This window comes from Kogia breviceps, chromosome 4 (genome assembly GCF_026419965.1).
Source record: "Kogia breviceps isolate mKogBre1 chromosome 4, mKogBre1 haplotype 1, whole genome shotgun sequence".
Classification (NCBI taxonomy): domain Eukaryota; kingdom Metazoa; phylum Chordata; class Mammalia; order Artiodactyla; family Physeteridae; genus Kogia; species Kogia breviceps.
In genome coordinates, this window is record NC_081313.1 from 163,781,560 (window position 1) to 163,798,926 (window position 17,367).

Below are 17,367 nucleotides of genomic sequence, written 5' to 3' on the forward strand. Positions count from 1 at the left end.
CTAATGTTGTCCAGACAAGGTTCATACCTACGAACCTTTATTCTTTCACTATGAGATTTTATTTCCTGGGATGTCAAATATTAACTTGCATGAGTCCTAGAAATGATGGCTTATTAACCCTGCATAGTCAAAGAAAATCAAACGAGTGCGTGAAGGAACAGTTGCCAACTGCAGGCATGTACGAGCGGAGACTTCAGTGAAGACGAAGCTAAATACCTGATGTAGGAGGCATTTAGGGAGAGGCTCCGGCATAGACAAGAAAAGCGGCAAATTGATAATTGCTGAGAATCACGACTTTGATTTTATCAAATTCTCTACCTCTTACACAATGAACATCAAATCTGCCTGCCTGGGTCAGATTTCTCTTCTGTGGTCACGTACCTGGGAAGATAGAAAGGACTAAAGAATGTGCTGTTGTTCCCAGGACCTGTGGTCTGGCACCTAAAATTCCACCAGTGAAGGGTCCTCTACGAGTGGCGTCCTTTGCATATTCAGCTCCTCCTACCTTTGCCTGACTTACTTTCTGTGCTCCTTTGAACAGATAAAGATTTGAGAGTAGATTTTGATTAATGGAAGATTTAAAGAGTGTTATCTTGCAGGAGTGATCCATGGAGAAGAGTCTTCAACAAAGACAGAAAGGAACCAGTGTCAGGCTTGTCATTCTCCACTTTTCTTCATTCCCTGGAGCAGCTCTGCTTTCTGTGTTGAGATCAAATCATGAGTCCAGAAGCACTGGCTCCTATGGAACTCCAAATTTTCCCTTACCAACACATGGATCTGATACTTTAGGGTTGGTCAAAGTAACATGACTGTTTTTTTGTTGTTGTTTTAAGATTTATTTATTTATTTATTTATTTAATTTACTTTTGGCTGTGCCAAGGTCTTAGCTGCAGCACACGGGATCTTTCATTGCGGATTGTGCGCTCTTTGTTGCAGCGCAAGGGCTTCCCTCTAGTTGTGGCAGGCAGGTTTTTCTCTTCTCTAGTTGTGGCACGCAGGCTCCAGGGCATGTGGGCTCTGTAGTTGTGGCACGCGGGTTCCAGGGCTCATGGGCTCTGTAGTTTGCGGCACGCGGGCTCTCTACTTCAGACGCGTGAGCTCAGTAGTTGTGGCACGCGGGCTTAGTTGCCCCGCGGCATGTGGGATCCCAACTGCCCGACCAGGGATCTAACCCACATCCCCTGCACTGTAAGGTGGATTCTTTATCACTGGACCACCAAGGAAGTCCCAATATTACTGTTTAAACCAGAGGGAGGAATAAATATGATTCAAAGTTTAACTTCACCTTGTCTTCTTTCCTCCTTTCCTTCCTTCTCTTTATTCTTTATTTTTAGTTGCCATGTCTTTTTATGGAGGTATAATTTATAACCAAAAATTCACCCACTGTAAGTCTACAATTTAACAACCCCCCTCCACAATGGGCTGATGGATAATCTTTTATTTGAAAACCATGGAAGCATGTTTTGTAGTGTTTATTCTAAAAATGTATTTAAATTGATTTTTCTAGCTTCTATTTCACTATTATAATGTAATTGCTGTGGCATGAGATTAAATGGCGGGGGGTAGGAGGAGATGGTCTTTCACAGCGATGAAGCCACGTTTGCAGAGCTGCTCCATTTCACCATATTTTGATATCCCACACTGAGATTTGAAAAACTACAACTTTTTGCGGATGGCAGAAGGGAGAACCCACTTCTTGAGTTATGTGTCTTCGACTGAAGTTATTAAGCCTTTGGTTGCCAGTAAGTTGGAACAATGGTAATAATCACCTCTGCTACTCATTGACCATATATTCTATTTTATTCTCTTCACATACATTACCTCATTTAAGCCCCACCCTGGGCTCTGTCCCTTTTTAAAGATTAGAAAACTGAGGTTCAGAGAGGTGGAATGCATTTTGTCAAAGTCACTCCACAGTAGTCGGCCAAGCTAGGAAGGAAACCAGGTCTGTCTCACTGCCCCGGCCCTCCTTTCAAGGTTGCCCCTCACTCCATCTCCAGACAAATGAATCAAGGCACAGTAATCCAGGGGCAGCCCAGTTGTCAGAGGTCTGCTTCTAGTGCTAGGAAAGAAAAATGGAAAACACGTGGCCCTAGGGAAAAAGGGTACGCCAACATCACACTTAACAGCCATTCAAAAATTATGCGAATAGAAGAATGATTTAAGGCGAGGATCCTTATGGCTGTGGAAGTCCTGAGACGTCCTTTGAGTTGCGCTGTGTCTGAGGCTCTGAGGGAGGGATGAGACGGTGTATGGACAAGCCTGCCTGACTCATCTTTGGTGACTCTCCACCTGGGAATGAACTGCACAGATCTGTGGTAATGCATGGGGAGGCATCATGATTTTCCAGCTTGAATAAGCTCCGAGTAAGTTAAGATTATACAGCAACTTGGAGGGTGTAAGAGGGGCATTGTCGGAAGTGACCTCTCCCTCAGCTAACCCTTCAGTGTACTACTCATTCGTCACTTGACACGTAAACAGTGCCTTGTATTAGATTGTTTTCATGCGTATGTTTTATCATCTCTCCCCATGTTCTCAAACTTGGTTAAGCACAACAGTCGAGGGAATCACTTAAGGCAAGAATAGGTTTCTGGTCCCTGGAGAAGCTTTTCATGCAATAGTCTTGAGTTAAGGCTGAGATACCTGTATTTTTATAAGGCTTTCCTGTGATTCTTAGAATGAACAGAGATTTACTGTTCTTTAAAATCGTTAAGTCCATAAGGGCATTTTGTTTCCTAACACCTAGCAGAGAGCTTGGCACAAAGTTCAGTAGATATTTACTGACTGAAGGAGAGAATGAATGAATATTATAATTTCCTTGGGGTCAGTGATGATGTAACTTATGTCCCACATTGTTAGTAAATAGTGATCAATAACTATGTATTGATTGATTAGCTGTAAATCTGTTTTATTTTTCCTCTACCTTTGCTCAGCACTGGGGAAATGGCCATGAATTTGTTTAAAGTCTTGTGTTCTGGAAAACCCGATACCTCTTCAGTGAGGTAAGGTGGTGAGCATAGCAGCCAGGAGCTGATTTGGAGTAGTTTCAGGAGTTCACTTATCCTAGAAACCCAAGGAGAAAACCAGTTCCCACATTTTGCGAGTTTATTTTGCTGTAGTACAGTGAGTAATTGTCCTGAGGGAACTAGATGGCATTGGAGAGTATTAATCTTAGATTTTCATTTCCTGTAAAATAACTTTCCACTTATTACATTCAGTGCAAATACTCTGGGTTTCAGGAAATATGCATATTTTATCACAGACAGTCCTAAGTGTGCTCCCAAATGTATATGAAACTCAGGAGTTAAGAGGGGCAGGTGCAGGCAATTGAGTAAGTCAGGGGATGCCAGCATCGGCTGAGAGGACTGGGGTTAAGATATAGGACCAAGTCACCTGGAGTCAGCACAGCCAGTGCATCGTTGTCTAATTTTAGGATCATTGAGCTTCAAAAAAAAATTTTTAATAGGAAAATATTAAAAATCAAAATGACTATAATAATAATTAATGGGCTACCATTCATCAAGCCCCTAAGTTCCAGATATTGTACTAAGCTCTTTTACACATCACGCTATCTAATTGAGTCTTTACAAGAACCTAATGAAGTAATGTAGTGAATTACAAATGAGTGTCTCAACTAAAATTGGGCTTAAGAAAAAAAAAAAAAAAGTTTTTTGCTCATAAAACTGAAAAGGAGTGCAGGGGAACCTCCAGGCAAGTTAGATTTTAGGGGCTCAAATGATATCATAGGACCCTTGTCTTCCCTGTTGGCATTTTTCTGTGATGATACTGATGAGGACAAGCAACTCCAACTTACGTCCTAGGAAGATCAATTCCCATGGAAGAGAGGACTCTTCCTGCAGAGTCAGGAAAGTCCACAAGGTTACCTTTGCTTCTAACATCAACTGCAAAGTTTGGGAGTCCCCACCATCACCTTCAGTTTTGATAATTTGCTAAAAGGATTCACAGAACTCACTGACAGCTATGATACTCATAGTTACGATTTATTACCCTAAAAGGATAGCAGATGAAATTAAATCAAGGGAAGAAACTCATGGAACATAGTCCAGGGAAGTTCCAAAAGCAAAGCTTCCAGTCGTGTTGCCCCAGTACAGTCATGGGCAATACCAACTTTTCCAGGTAACAGTGTGTGACAACGTGCAAGGAATATCGCCATTCAGGGAAGCTCTCTTGAGTCTGGGTGTCCAGAGTTTTTATTGGGTATCAGTCACCGAGACGTGGTTGACCACCCACATGCCGACCTTCAGTCTCTAGTCTCTCCGGAGGTCAAGGTCAAGCCGATAACCTCATGGTCCAAAGCCCGCACCGTAAATCACATTGTTAAACTCTCCAGTGTGGCCCAAGGCCCCCAGGTAAACAAAGACTCTTACCAGGCAAAATATTCCAAAGGCTTTAAGATCACCTTTCAGGAGCCAAGGACAAAGGCCAAGACTGCTTTTTTGAGTAAGGTTAACTCTTCACTACACAATTCCCCAGCTATTCCAATGACAGCCCTGGCTTCCACTGGGGTCAGGAGCCTATGCCCGAACCAATTGCCCTGGCTTGGAGATGAAATATGCCAACTGGCTGGGCTTAGCGATGGGGCCATTGAACTTGCCCACTGCATAAAACAATAGCAAGGAGAGATGGTTCTCCGAGAAAATCAGACATTGATCAAACTCTTTTCAGTAGTAAATAAAACGAGGGTGAAAGTCTGTGTTCACTCATGACAAGACTCCACAGAGTAAATAAAAATTTTTTTAAAGTAAATTATAAAAATTCGTTTCATTTTGACTTCATGAGATGTCATTAGCAAGTCTATGGGAAAAGGAACTAAAGGTGACTGAATATAAATATAGTTTTTTGAAAAGAGACAGAACCTCTTAAAGTGCAACATGTGTGATTTAAGAAGGAACAGAATAATAAAGAGTTGGTGAAGAGGCTCCATATGTGATTGTTCGTGCAGATTTCCCACCAGAAATGAGTTATATGTCTCATTTCCCCAGAGCAACATGAAAACCACCTAGAACAGTGGTTCTCAGGCTCGATGTGCTTTAGGATCATCTGGAGAGCTTTTAAAGTCTGAATGCCCAGGTCACACCCCATAGCAGTGAAATCAGAATGGCTAGGGATGGAATACAGGCATTCGTATTTTTTTTAAAGATCTCTAGGAGATTCCATTGTGAAGCGGTTTGGAAACCACCATCATAGGGTGTGAAAGCAACACAAACACCACTGCTCTGAACACTAGTTTCCAGTATGGTCAAATTTACTTGCTTAAAAGAATACCACCCAATCACTAGTCAGAAGAATTGCTCTCCAGAATGAGCAGGATGTGGTGCAAAACCTAAGTCAGAGATAACTGGCTTCAAACCTGGCTTTTATATTTTCTACCTGTTGGATCTTGAGCAAGTCTCTTAGCCTCTGAGGTTCAGTTACGTCATCTGTGAAACAACTAGTAACTTCTACCACGTGGAACTTCAGAAAGAGAATATGGAGAGAGTACCTGACATAGCAAATATCAATTCCCTTTTTTATATCATTACATTTATATTGAGAGAGAGAGAATAGAACCCCCTTGTCTTTTTTTTTCCTGCCTTTCAGACTTTGTTGCTTTGTGTTTGTTGTGTTTTTTCATTTTTAACATATTTATGTAAGGATTAAAAAATTATATCTCTGTCAATCATGCAAAAGTTGGAAGTTTTTTTGGCATTAAATATAATTGTTCTCTTAAGCATTGGGAAGGTGGCCCATTTATTTAGTCATTTATCCACGCAAGATTTATTAAGTCTCTATGACAGTATTTCAGCAATCCTGAAATACACTCACCTGCAAAATAACTCATTGTTATCTTATGTATGAATGAGAAAGAGGAAACCTTTGCCAATTAAACTGTGACATGCCATGAGTTGCAATAGGAATTCCTATTTCATAAATGTTCAGAGCAAGGAAATATATATCACCGAGTCAGTGAGATGTGGTGTCTTCTAGGATGCTAGGCGTTAAGATATAGAGCTATACGTGATGCTGATTCAGTCATTGGAGCCCAGAAAGGACCAAGTTCCATCCTCTCTCCTTAGAAGATCGACTCTATTTCCATCAGGAGAAAAATTTTTTTCACACCTCTTTTAGGTCATTAAATATCATACACTGATCACCATTTCACCTTTGAGAAATACAGTGACCAGTTTAAATGGTCCCCATTTTTAAATCACTTTTCTCCAAACGGGGTCAATTTTAAATGGCTGAACATCATCCCACCTAGGGAAGGGAGAGTGAAAATGGCTCATTATTTCAGCAGATCACATAAGCCTTGATACAGGAAGGTAGGGGGTGGGAAGTTAGAGGGACTTCAATCTGATGATCACGTGATCTTTCTTCCTCAAACCTCCCCATTCAACTGAAGATTTGGGGTTATGATCCCAAATGGGTCGAAATAGAAGCTTGGAAAAAAATTTTCTGAATAGAGCCCTTTGCTCTATTCTATATATACTTAATACAGATATGCCCCATTTCTCTATCCTTACATTAAAGCCAGCTTGCCCATAAATGTGCCTACATTTACTAGATTTTTTTTTGGTAGCTGGTGAAATATATCCCCAAGTGGAGGCCATGTGTTTGAAGCGATTCCAAGGACAGGTGAAACATCACTGATTCTGACTCATCTCATTGAAATGCAATCTTTGTATTTAGTTTGGAAAATTAATTTTTTGTTGACGGAAAAAAAAATCTAGAAAAAAAAAGAGACGAAAATAATAGCCACGTCAAATCCAAATGAGAATCCTACTAATTGCATCTTGGTGTGCCATGCTGGGGCCCTTGTCCAATCAACAGAGCTTTTCTTTTGAGGGTTAGCAATTGAGAGAATGAATCGGCTCTGCTGTCTAATAGGAGGATGGGTGCCAAAGTTAGATCTTTAAAGAAATAATCTTATTAGTCCTCTTATTAAGGAAGCCTCTGCAGTGTGTAGACTTTGAACCTGCCTGATAAAAAAGTAGGTCTTGTCAAACAGCTCACAGCTCCTAGTGAAAAGGTTGAACTTTGTTGGTTTAGATCATCCAATCCAAATGCAAACATGTTTCTAAGCTTCTGTTTGCATACTCAGGGAGAAAAAAAGACTTTCTCATTTTCCCTGACTCTGACACTAATAGGATTCCAAGGGGATGGCAGCTCCCACGGAAATTACTAAATCACTGTGTTAATGGCACAAGCAGAAAGGCAAAAGTTTCCTGCCTAACCTGAAATTTAAAGCTTCCCGTTGTCATTGTTTGGGTCCTTTTATTTATTTAACTCTTCATTTTTTTTTTCTCTTAATGGACCCTGGTCCTTCCATTTCTCTGCCGTTCTATCTCTGAGCTGATCCCTTCTGGAGGTCATAAGGCTGAAATTTTGACAGCTTTGTCGTTTTCATAGCTGTGAGGGCTGATGTCGAGTTTATAGGATTACTGCTCTCCAGGAATACTTCACTACATAATCAAGCAGAAGGTCAAGAGAGATAGAGAAAAAAAAAAAAAAAAGAAAGACTCTAATTAAATCAGGAGGGCTGACTTGTGCCATCAAACACGGGTGCACCTTCAGGCAGGGCCTGATGCTTGTATCCAAGAGCAACAACTGGCTGCAGTCAGGGGCCGCACTTGTCCCAATGGACCACGAAAAGAGATGCCATTAACGTGAGTGACTCCTCGAAGAACTGGCTTCATTCTTTGCTTCTACCCTGCTATTAAGGCCCCTCTCAAACCAGATGAGGGGAAGGCGCAGTAACACAGAGCTTGATTAGGGTAATGGAAAGAGGGGAGCTAGCTCTTGTCTTGCCTCTGTCGCTTTTGATCCTAAGATGTTTGGCTTCTGAGCACTGGCCCGGTAAGTAATACAACCAGACTATAGTGCCCAAATAGAATTAAAGGAGAGTAGGAGACTTAAGTCTCCTGAGAACAGGATTGAGAAGAGCCTCACTCCCAGTTTTTGCATGATGGGTCCTGCAATAGTGAACCAATCACCCTGTAAAATTCCCAGACACTCGAACTGCTTTAGTCCATTTTAGCTCAGCCTGTCCTATCTGACACCTACTCTGTGTCACACCCTGGCAAGACATGAGTGGTTCAGCGAAGTCATAGACAGGAGCTTTGTGGCTAATAAGGCCACAGGAGCAAATACTATAAATATAACGTGGTGTAATGCAATGATGAGGCAATACTTACAGATTTTAAAAATTATCGAGTGCCTATTGAGTGTGCTAGTCACTGTTTGGAGTGCTTTACAGAGAACAAGTCATTTAATGTAGAGGTTAGATTGTCATGCCTGGTGCACAAAGGGTGTGGAAAATCCCCCCCCCCCCCCCCGCAAATGAGTGGTTTGATTGGGTTTTGAAGGAAGTATAGGGATTATCTCCTACGTTTAAGAAATAAAAGAGTGCAAGAAAAACCTTGTTAGATAGAAAACAACCTCAAATATAGAGGCTTAAAGTGTGACATAAGATGAAATCATCCAAGAACTATAGTATTCCTGCAGTATAGAGCCAAAGGCAGGTGGTGGAGAGGGAGCTGAAAGTCATGGGATGGAGTGAAGGTTTTGTCCCGTGGGTGATGGAGCCGCTGGAGGATTCTTAAGTAGGGATGATGTTCCTATGTCCGTTTAGAATTGCTTCTGTCCCTGTTGAAGTTAGAGCTGGGCGAGTTTGCCCCGTAGACCTCCCTTGGAAAAAACCTACCCCCGAGGGTGGACACTGCCCTGACAGAGGTCCCCGTGTAGAACTCTCCAGGTTCAGACATCCTAACTTTCTATTTGTTGACTAGAAATGGAAGGAATGAAGATTTGTCTTTTTTATTTATTGGCGAATGTTGTTCATGGAAACATAATGCTCCTGTATCAAATCTAATGCCCTAGGATTTCTTAGAAAACATTACCTTCTTTAAGCAGCAACCTGAGTGTATCCCACAAAGTGTCCGACTACGTCTGTGGAAAAGATGCTCCACGGGCAGTCGGCAGTTGAACCCCTAGCTGCGTTTTCTACCAGGCTTGTGTCTAAGGACATCTGCATCTCATACTTAAAGGTTAAGGAAAACTGTCTTGCTGAGCGATGCCTCTCTTTATTGGCCCAGTAGGGCCGATGAGAAGGCAAATGAGGAAGTCAGCAGCAGGGGAGGGGGACAGAACAGAAGCAGTAATGTGTTTGTGAGCCACAGAGAGGTGTCCAGGATGGCACACACACTGGTGATAGTGTCCACAAGGAAAGGTAGCGCACAGCAGATGAGATTATGAGATAATAAATATATCAGGCCAGAAAGTACACTCATTTCTTCCTTAACCATTTTGCTTCAAGTTAAACTGTCCTGCATGCTTCCGTGAAGCAGCTGCTGGAAATGCAAAGGTTTGCCTCCTGCCCTGAGAAGTCTCAGAGTTTCCTGGGCACCCTTGCTGTGGCCAGTGGCTCTTGTTTCTTCATGGGCAGGGACCAGTCCCCTCCATTCTGAGGAGGGCTGTGTGCATCCCAGTTAGTGAGGATGGGAACGCTGTTGTGAGATTGTCTAAGTCTCTGAAATGTGTTTGGAAGTAAAAGGAAAGCAGTCAGGGGCTTCCCTGGTGGCGCAGTGGTTGAGAATCCGCCTGCCGATGCAGGAGACACGGGTTCATGCCCTGGTCCGGGAAGATCCCACATACCGCGGAGCAACTAAGCCCGTGAGCCATGGCCGCTAGGCCTGCGTGTCCGGAGCCTGTGCTCCGCAACGGGAGAGGCCACGACAGTGAGAGGCCCGCGTACCGCAATAAATAAATAAATAAATAAATAAATAAGGAAAGCAGTCAAAACAACCCAGATTAATGACTTGGAAGGTCTTCAAAGGATGGCGGACTATTAACGTCACTGCCCAAGGTTCTGAAAGGGATGCTTTACTAGAGAGCTTGCCAGTTCTACACACACACACACACACACAGAGAACGGAGCTAAGCCCTGGGAACCACTATGCTGTGGTAGAAAGAGCAACGGAATGTTGAAAAAGCAGAGAGGATACATGCTTGCTGAAAACTTGGATTTTGCCTTGGAGCTTACAATCAGGGCAGCGTTCTCCCTCTGTACCCCCAGATGGTGCCAGGGAACAAAGCAAACCTTCTGTGGACAGGAAGCAGAGAATTGAGGCCTGCACCTCCCTGGCTTGGTCTGCAGCCCTGGCAGTAGCAGTTGGGAGCATCTCCTCCCTCCCCGCATCTCACGCTGCACAGATTTCTTAGGAACAGGACTCTGTCTGTCCTCCTTGGTCACTTCAGGTCTGTGGAGCCTTCCTAAGTCCTATAACCACAGTCAGCTTTCTAAATTGAGAAGGCCATGAATTTTTTAAGTCTTGAACTTGTGCTGTAATAATCTTTCTGCCATCCCACAAATTACGATGCAGGAAGGTAACAGATGTGTTTTCTTATGACTCTGGGAACATGAAATATTGATGGGGGAAGGGAGCGTGGACGTGGTATCGAGATTTGCCAATGATGAAGGTAGCAGTTCTCCTCCTAGCTTCTCATTTTCCACCTTTCTCTTCTGACACTTAGACTGTGAAGAAAGCCCCACACTCATATGGCCCAGGCTAGTTCAATGAAAGCTCTTAAAAAGCTGTGCAGGGAAATCTGTCTAAAAAAGTCTTTATCAGTCTCCAGGGACCAATTGCTAATGCAGCTAATACACATTTGATCTATAGAGATGATTTTTCCTTTGTCCCCAAGGGAACCTCTACAAACACGTTGGATTTACATGGTGCCAAGCCCAAGCGGCCTGTCAGAAAATAAATAGCATTTTAACACCCTCAAGCATCAGTCCCTGAGATGAAAAGTAGCATGTGGGCTCTTCTCTGAGTTTTCTATCCCGGCTGTAGGACATAATCAAAACTTCATTTTTAGAGCATTTCTTTTCCTGGTGACATTTCACTCTGAGGCACTGCATTCTGAAGAGGGAAAAGCACATTGTGGTTCAAAAAAAGAATAGTGTTTCATTTAGGACACTATTTCCAAACATGTTTGAGTGCCATGTCGGTGTCAGTGTGTGTGGTACAAAAACACGAGACACCCTTAAGAGGCGCAGAACTGATCTTTTTATTTGAATATTTATTTATTTATTGAAATGCATAGGAGGAATTGTAGGTACATACTCATAAGCACGTATATATATGTAGACATATACAGCTAGCAGTTCTAAGCTCTGATTTCATGGCTATTACTAGGTAGGATGAGGCTAAAGTTAGAAGCAAGTCAATTTAAAGAAAAATATTAAGTAACTGGAAGAAGCAGAGATTGGACGGAATGACAACTGTAGCCCCTGCAGGGGGCAACTGGGGAGAGCAAAGGTCCAGAAGGTGGTAGGAGTATGACTAGCATTTGAGAAATGCTGATCTAGAAAAGTTCCCCACCTGTTGAACTAAGAGGAGAGTCAGGGCGAGCCCCGCCCTTTCCCAGCCAGTGGTGATGAGTGGGAATCCATGAGTTTACGCCCCTAGGCAGAGACATGCCCTGGGGCTCAATAGCATTTGAATCACAATTCCCTGCTGTCTGAAGTCCTGCCTTCCTTGTGGATTTAAGCAGAAAAGTGCACGTTCATGGTGCCCCGTCCAACAGTCCTATCAACCCTCTTCCCAGTGGAAGGATGTAAGACAGGATGCTGCCAGCCACTCAGGAGACACGCCTTTCAGAAAGGGAGTCCTCCAAATGAGTGGGATTCTCATGCCCGGGATTCTCAAGTGCTAGAGGAGAATATGGAACTCTCCTAGGATGTATCGAAGTCCATGTTGGAGAGATTACGATGACAGTGCCTAGCTACTCAGTCTTCAATATGTGCCAGGCATGGCTAATTAAGTCTAAACTTCAGAAGAGCTAGACGGACCAGGCACCATTATCTTCCTGGTATATTTATACAGAAGCTAAACTTAGGACATACCCCATTCAGAGATTCAAAACCAGTTCTGTCTGAACAAGAGGTTGGACTTGAGAGGCCACGCTCCAGCTGTGAACACTTTGGGGAGCAGCTGCTCCTATAACTGTGGTCCCGTCCACAATGGGCATTTGAACATCCTACAAAGGCTTCCTAAGAACAGTGCCCAGATTTAAACTTCCTCCCTGGCAACAGGCAATCACAGACTTAGAAAACTTGGACCATGATCTTTTTTCAGGTCTGGCAAAGGGCAGCAAAGTGGGAGGGTGGTCGGTGTGGAAGGAGGAGAAGGGAAATAAAATAATAAATCCATATAAATGAGAGGAATTTCCATGCTAGTGTTCTCTTCCCAGCTCCACCGTGAGCCCTGTCAACATTAGGAAAATCGCTTATCCTCCTTGATCTTTTTCCTCACTGTAGATTAATGAGAGATTTGGACTAAATGACCATGTAAGTCCCGGGAAAACCCTTTCAATCCATGTTAGGATGGATGAGTAATTGATCTTGATCTTGCCTTTGACGTACAATGGCTCAGAAGGAGAGAGTTGGGTTGGAGGATGGTTGTTAAAACACTAGGAATACCTTGCCTTCACTGGTGATTCAGTCTAAAAAGGGAAAACAGAGCCTCATCATCATAAAGTATCCCGGGAAGGGTTTGATAGGATATCTTGTTCTGGAGCAGAAAGAGAAGGCATGGCGTAGGAGCAGCCCCATCCCTGCACTCTCTCTGCGGGGTCTGTACCAGAAGCCCTGCTGCCTTCTGGCCCAACCATAGCTTGGAATGCTGTAGAATCAACCAAGTTTCTGAATCAGCCTCCACAGGCGAGAAAAATGCCTGAGTCCTCTTCCTAAAGAGCTTAACTTTTAACTTGAGGGGAATCTGATGACTGTTTTTCTTTCTCGCTTCATGGGAGAAGGTTATTCAGATGAGGATTACACAATTTCTGAATCTTCTCTGCCACTGTTCACTTCTTAAACCCCCAGTTTAAAGGATCCCCTCAAGCAATTGTTCTGCCTGATGGAAACAGGATGTAGGTGCCCCAGGCCATCCATTGTATTGCTCTGGACCCAAGGGTAGTTTCTCTACCCTGCTGACAATCAGACACACCCATGCCTCTTAGATATCTCAGGAGTACATATGTAGTGATGTTCATCATTAGGGATGGAGTTGGAGCTTCCACATGGGAAACAAAAAAACACCATAGAATTTAAACACCACCAAGAGTTCCTCCATGTTGTTTACAAAGGAAGCCCGTGTCCTAAGACGAGCATTTGAGCCCCACACATTGTAAAAGCACAAATGGCCCAGCAGAGTCAGTTACCCTCAGATGAAGGGGACCTGGTAAGAGAAGAAATGTTCAACTTCATGCCGCCCAATCTAGTACATACCATGGAGGAAAAAATAAGAGAAATGTTAACTTAATGCAGCAAAATGTTGACTTGTATTAGAAAGCGATTAGCCATGATCTGTGCCGTGACTAAAGCATGTTACAACTTGATTTAGCTGCTGTGTTTCAGAAGAACTCATAATTCATGTTTCAACTGGAGAAATAGCTTCAGTGAATGATGCAACATACTGCATTTTTGTTCAGGTGGTTTGACAGAAAGCGAAAGATGGAGTTGTTTGAAACTCGAATTGAGAAAAGGATCTTAACGATGTCCATGCAATCCAGCTGTTCATAGAGATGTAGTAGCAGTTTGTGTGGCTATTTCTTAGTAGTGAAATGTTGTAGAACCTGCTTCTTTTGAAGATTTATAATTTTGATAGTTCTTGTTTATGTAAGCAAGAAGGAGTGTGGTTAATACTTCAAATAACTGCATATTAAGGACCTTCTGTGTTTGTATATACAGAAGAGGATACAACGACCTATTAACTAGATCATTAGAGAAGAGCTACATGGGTAAATGTCTCTATTTTTCAAAGGTATTGACAATAACTTGTGTATGTTATCATCCATTGAAAATGCAGGCTTTATAAAATAGGAAGAGTTTGAAGTATTGCCTTTCTCATTCAAAAGACTTAAAAAACCTTGATCAAAACCCTTAGATAGTAAAATGGCTTAAGGAAAACTGTGAAACCTCATTTATGGAGAAACTTAAAATTTAAAGCAATCACTTTCTGAAAAAAAAAATTAAGTTCATCATGAAGTTAAGTATGGGTCCTACACACACAGTATTGAAGTAGAAATACTGGATTGAGTCAAAACCAATTTACTGGACAGTGAAATAAAAACCTGAGTTCCATTGGTTTTACTTTCGGCCTTGCAGGGGGATGGAAGGAGCATTTGACAGGATGTCAGACCCATGGGTTCCAGCTGAACTATGCTGGGTGACATGAAATTGAGAGTCCCTTAATCTCTCCATTCCTCCTTGTCTTTTTTCTTTTTTCTTTTTTTTAATAAAATGCTAGCTCTGTATTAGATTAGAGGTTCTCAATCTGTTCCTTTTGTAGGTTGTGGAAGGGGGGGTGTGTGTGGATAAGTGGATGGAAGGTTCTAGAGGATGTGACTTCAGGCTACTTTTCCTTCCATCTCAAGTAGAGCAGTCCTGCTTTGGATATCAAAGTTCTGAAATAGTTTTAGTTTATAGTTTAATCGACAGAAAGGTATTCAGTTGATTTTTAAAGTGCTGGAATTCCCTTTTTTAAAAAAAAAGTTTCACAATCGCCTCTTAATACTCTCAGTTTTTATACTCTCTTTAGTTTTTATTGACATCTCTGTCATGGGGCAACTCATCTGGGCAAGTTTATTGAGGGAGACGAGAGCAATAACTACAGCACTTGGCACACAGATTGTCAATAACAATCCAGCTGTTGGGGGAGCACTTAGAGACGGGGCTCGGGTGTCTGTGAACCAGTCACAGTCAGTTTTGTGCCACTGAACTGATAAGCTTTTGAAAATTCATAGAGACCAAGGTTAATTGTGAGTTCGCAAAAGGTGCCAGGCACTGGGTTAAGCCCTTGACCTTTCTGACTGAATCCTCAAAACCCTGGACGTGAGTCTCACTAATCCATAGTTTCCAGATGAGAAAACGGAGGCTCAGGGAGGTTGAACAGCTCATCTGAGGCCACAGGTTAGCAAAGCACTGGTAGATCCTTGGGTCTCGCCCACGCTGCAGCTCTGGTGGGCAGCAAGAGGCTCTCAGGGGGCTCCTTGCCAAGATTTTTAGCCTGAGGTCAGCCTGTAAGTTGATGATTGCTTGCTTAGTTACTGGAGGAATAAATGATATTCTTAAATAATCTTCCTTCCAAAGAATTATCTCTGTTCTCATCACTCTTGTTAGTTGCTTCTAAGTCCTTTCCCACAAAAATTACAGTGTGGGTTGGATTCCTTCGTGGAGAAGATGAGAGAATTCACTTCTAGCTGAGAGCACAGTGGTGCCCACGTGTGGCCAAGGCCTCCTTAAGGGACAGTGGATTGGATGACCCAGCGTTCTGGATCTAAGCAGCCAATACCCTAATTTGAAATCATCCCATAAGGCAACTTGTATCTGTTTTCCATTCACCAGATCTTTGGGTGCCTGGGTTGTATCATTTTTTGGTATGTGAACATGTGCCTGTGTGTGTGCGCGCGCTCTGTCATGCTCCCTTTCGTCTGTTTATGGTTGAGGAAAGCTCTGTTCTTTGTGCACTGGAGCAAATTGCTTTGCTACCGTGTGCATCGGAGAGTGGGCTTGCCCCCTCCGGGCTCTGTTCCACGGACCTACACTGTGTTCTCTACCGTTGTTTCCATCTCACACACCAATTTTCCACCCAAGATATCTGAGTGGGGATGGACTAAGTCATTGGAAGTGACAGTCACTTAAAAAAAAAAACAAAACCTGACTCAACACAGGAATACACGTTCAAAGGAAGCCTTTGGAGAGAAGCAGGTTGCTCTTTTCTCCTTGTGTTCTTGGATGAGACATTGCCTTTCCCCCAAACGACTTCTTTTTTTATTTTTTTGTGGTACGCGGGCCTCTCACTGTTGTGGCCTCTCCCGTTGCGGAGCACAGGCTCCGGACGCGCAGGCTCAGCGGCCATGGCTCACGGGCCCAGCCGCTCCGCTGCACGTGGGATCTTCCCGGACCGGGGCACGAACCCGCGTCCCCCGCATCGGCAGGCGGATTCTCAACCACTGCGCCACCAGGGAAGCCCCCACCAGCCGACTTCTTGCCTCCATAAACTGACTTCACTGTGAGGTCCCGCCAAAGGTGGTTTCACTAAGCAGTGCCTGGGGCTTTCACAAAGTGAAGTCACCTCTGCCTGCCAAGCAGGGACTTTTTAGCTAAAAACCGGGGGAGATTCATAGCCTTGTCACTACTCCTACAGAGGAGGAAGTTGCTGTCATCAGCCTTCCTCTGCTGTGCCAGCGTGCAGTGCATTCTGCCCGCGAAGAGGCCCGACTCAGAACGCGTGGCTGAGCTTTTGACCAGAAGGGAAATGGCAGACCACAACTCGGAGAGTTGTTCGTTTTGCTAAAGAGGAGACTTGGGGACGGGATCGTTGCTCAACCTGGATAAGTCCGTGATCTTCCCATCTAGAACTGTGACTTGGATGGGGCACGAAGGAGCATTTGCTGGGTGAGCGTGATTTCTCTTCATCCAGCTTGGAAGGTTAGTTGTGTTGCCAAATGCTCCTTCCTTCCCTTAACAGCCCATTCGAAATTAGTCTTCCATGAATTCATCAAAATGGTTTCTTTGTAGCGCCTCCACTTGGCTGCTTCCATATCAATATCCCCAACCCAGGGAGGCTACTTGCCGGGTGTTGCCCAAACTATTAGCTGAACCTTCCTCGGGAAAGTGTCCTTTTCCCTCCGCTCCTTTGCCATCTTGACCGTATTTCAGTGCTGTCTTGGCTCCTATCGGATGAGCTGGGATATGCCTCAAAGTGCTTTTGTTTCCTCTGAAAGAGGTTGAATCTGGGAAGGGTGGGGGGGGGGGCAGTGAAAAAAATATATGTGGGAACGGTTTAATGGTATCCATGAGGATTCTTAGTAATCAGGATGCCAGTGTGTGTTTTCCAGAGCCTAGAGCTGACATAAATAATGTAGCATACCTCACTCTGTGCAGGCTTGCTGAGGAATGCTGATGGAGAAAGAGCCAAACTGGGACCTGAAGCTCCTGGCCCCCGGCACAGCCTTTAAAATCCTTTTATTGAGTAGTAGTTTGGAAACAGCAGCCAGGGCCTCGGCGGGCCGTATATTCCAGGAGAAGCCGACAGAGGAGGAAGTTTGGAGGAAGCGGCCTCACTTGGTTTGGGGAGAAAGAACCTGGCTCAGCCTGGATGGCTCCAGTGAACGACTGGTTAACTTCTTTCTGTGTTCCTAATCCCAGAAGGAATAGGACAGCCCTGTCTAGTCCCTGAAAGCCTGGTAAGTGTGCAGCTGTTGCTAACAAGATATGACTAGCCCCTCCAACATAGTTAAAAGCATCTTGCTAGCCCTTTAGAGCCTCTTGCCTTAATGGAAAGAGTCAAATGAGCTTTG

At 43.7% G+C, this 17,367-nt stretch overlaps 1 protein-coding gene across 11 annotated transcripts in view; it reads left to right on the top strand.

The window, feature by feature from the left end:
* TENM2 (teneurin transmembrane protein 2) overlaps nucleotides 1-17,367 on the top strand; it is a 3,844,234-nt gene that overhangs the window by 3,344,518 nt on the left and 482,349 nt on the right. Inside the window, exon 1 of one of the 11 annotated variants that reach the window (XM_067032285.1) lies at nucleotides 16,480-16,495. The exons of the other annotated variants lie outside the window; for them this stretch is intronic. The gene's annotated coding sequence lies outside the window, so the exon portion shown is untranslated. Of the gene's footprint in view, nucleotides 1-16,479; nucleotides 16,496-17,367 lie in introns of those variants that run through there. 11 annotated transcript variants of the gene reach the window in all.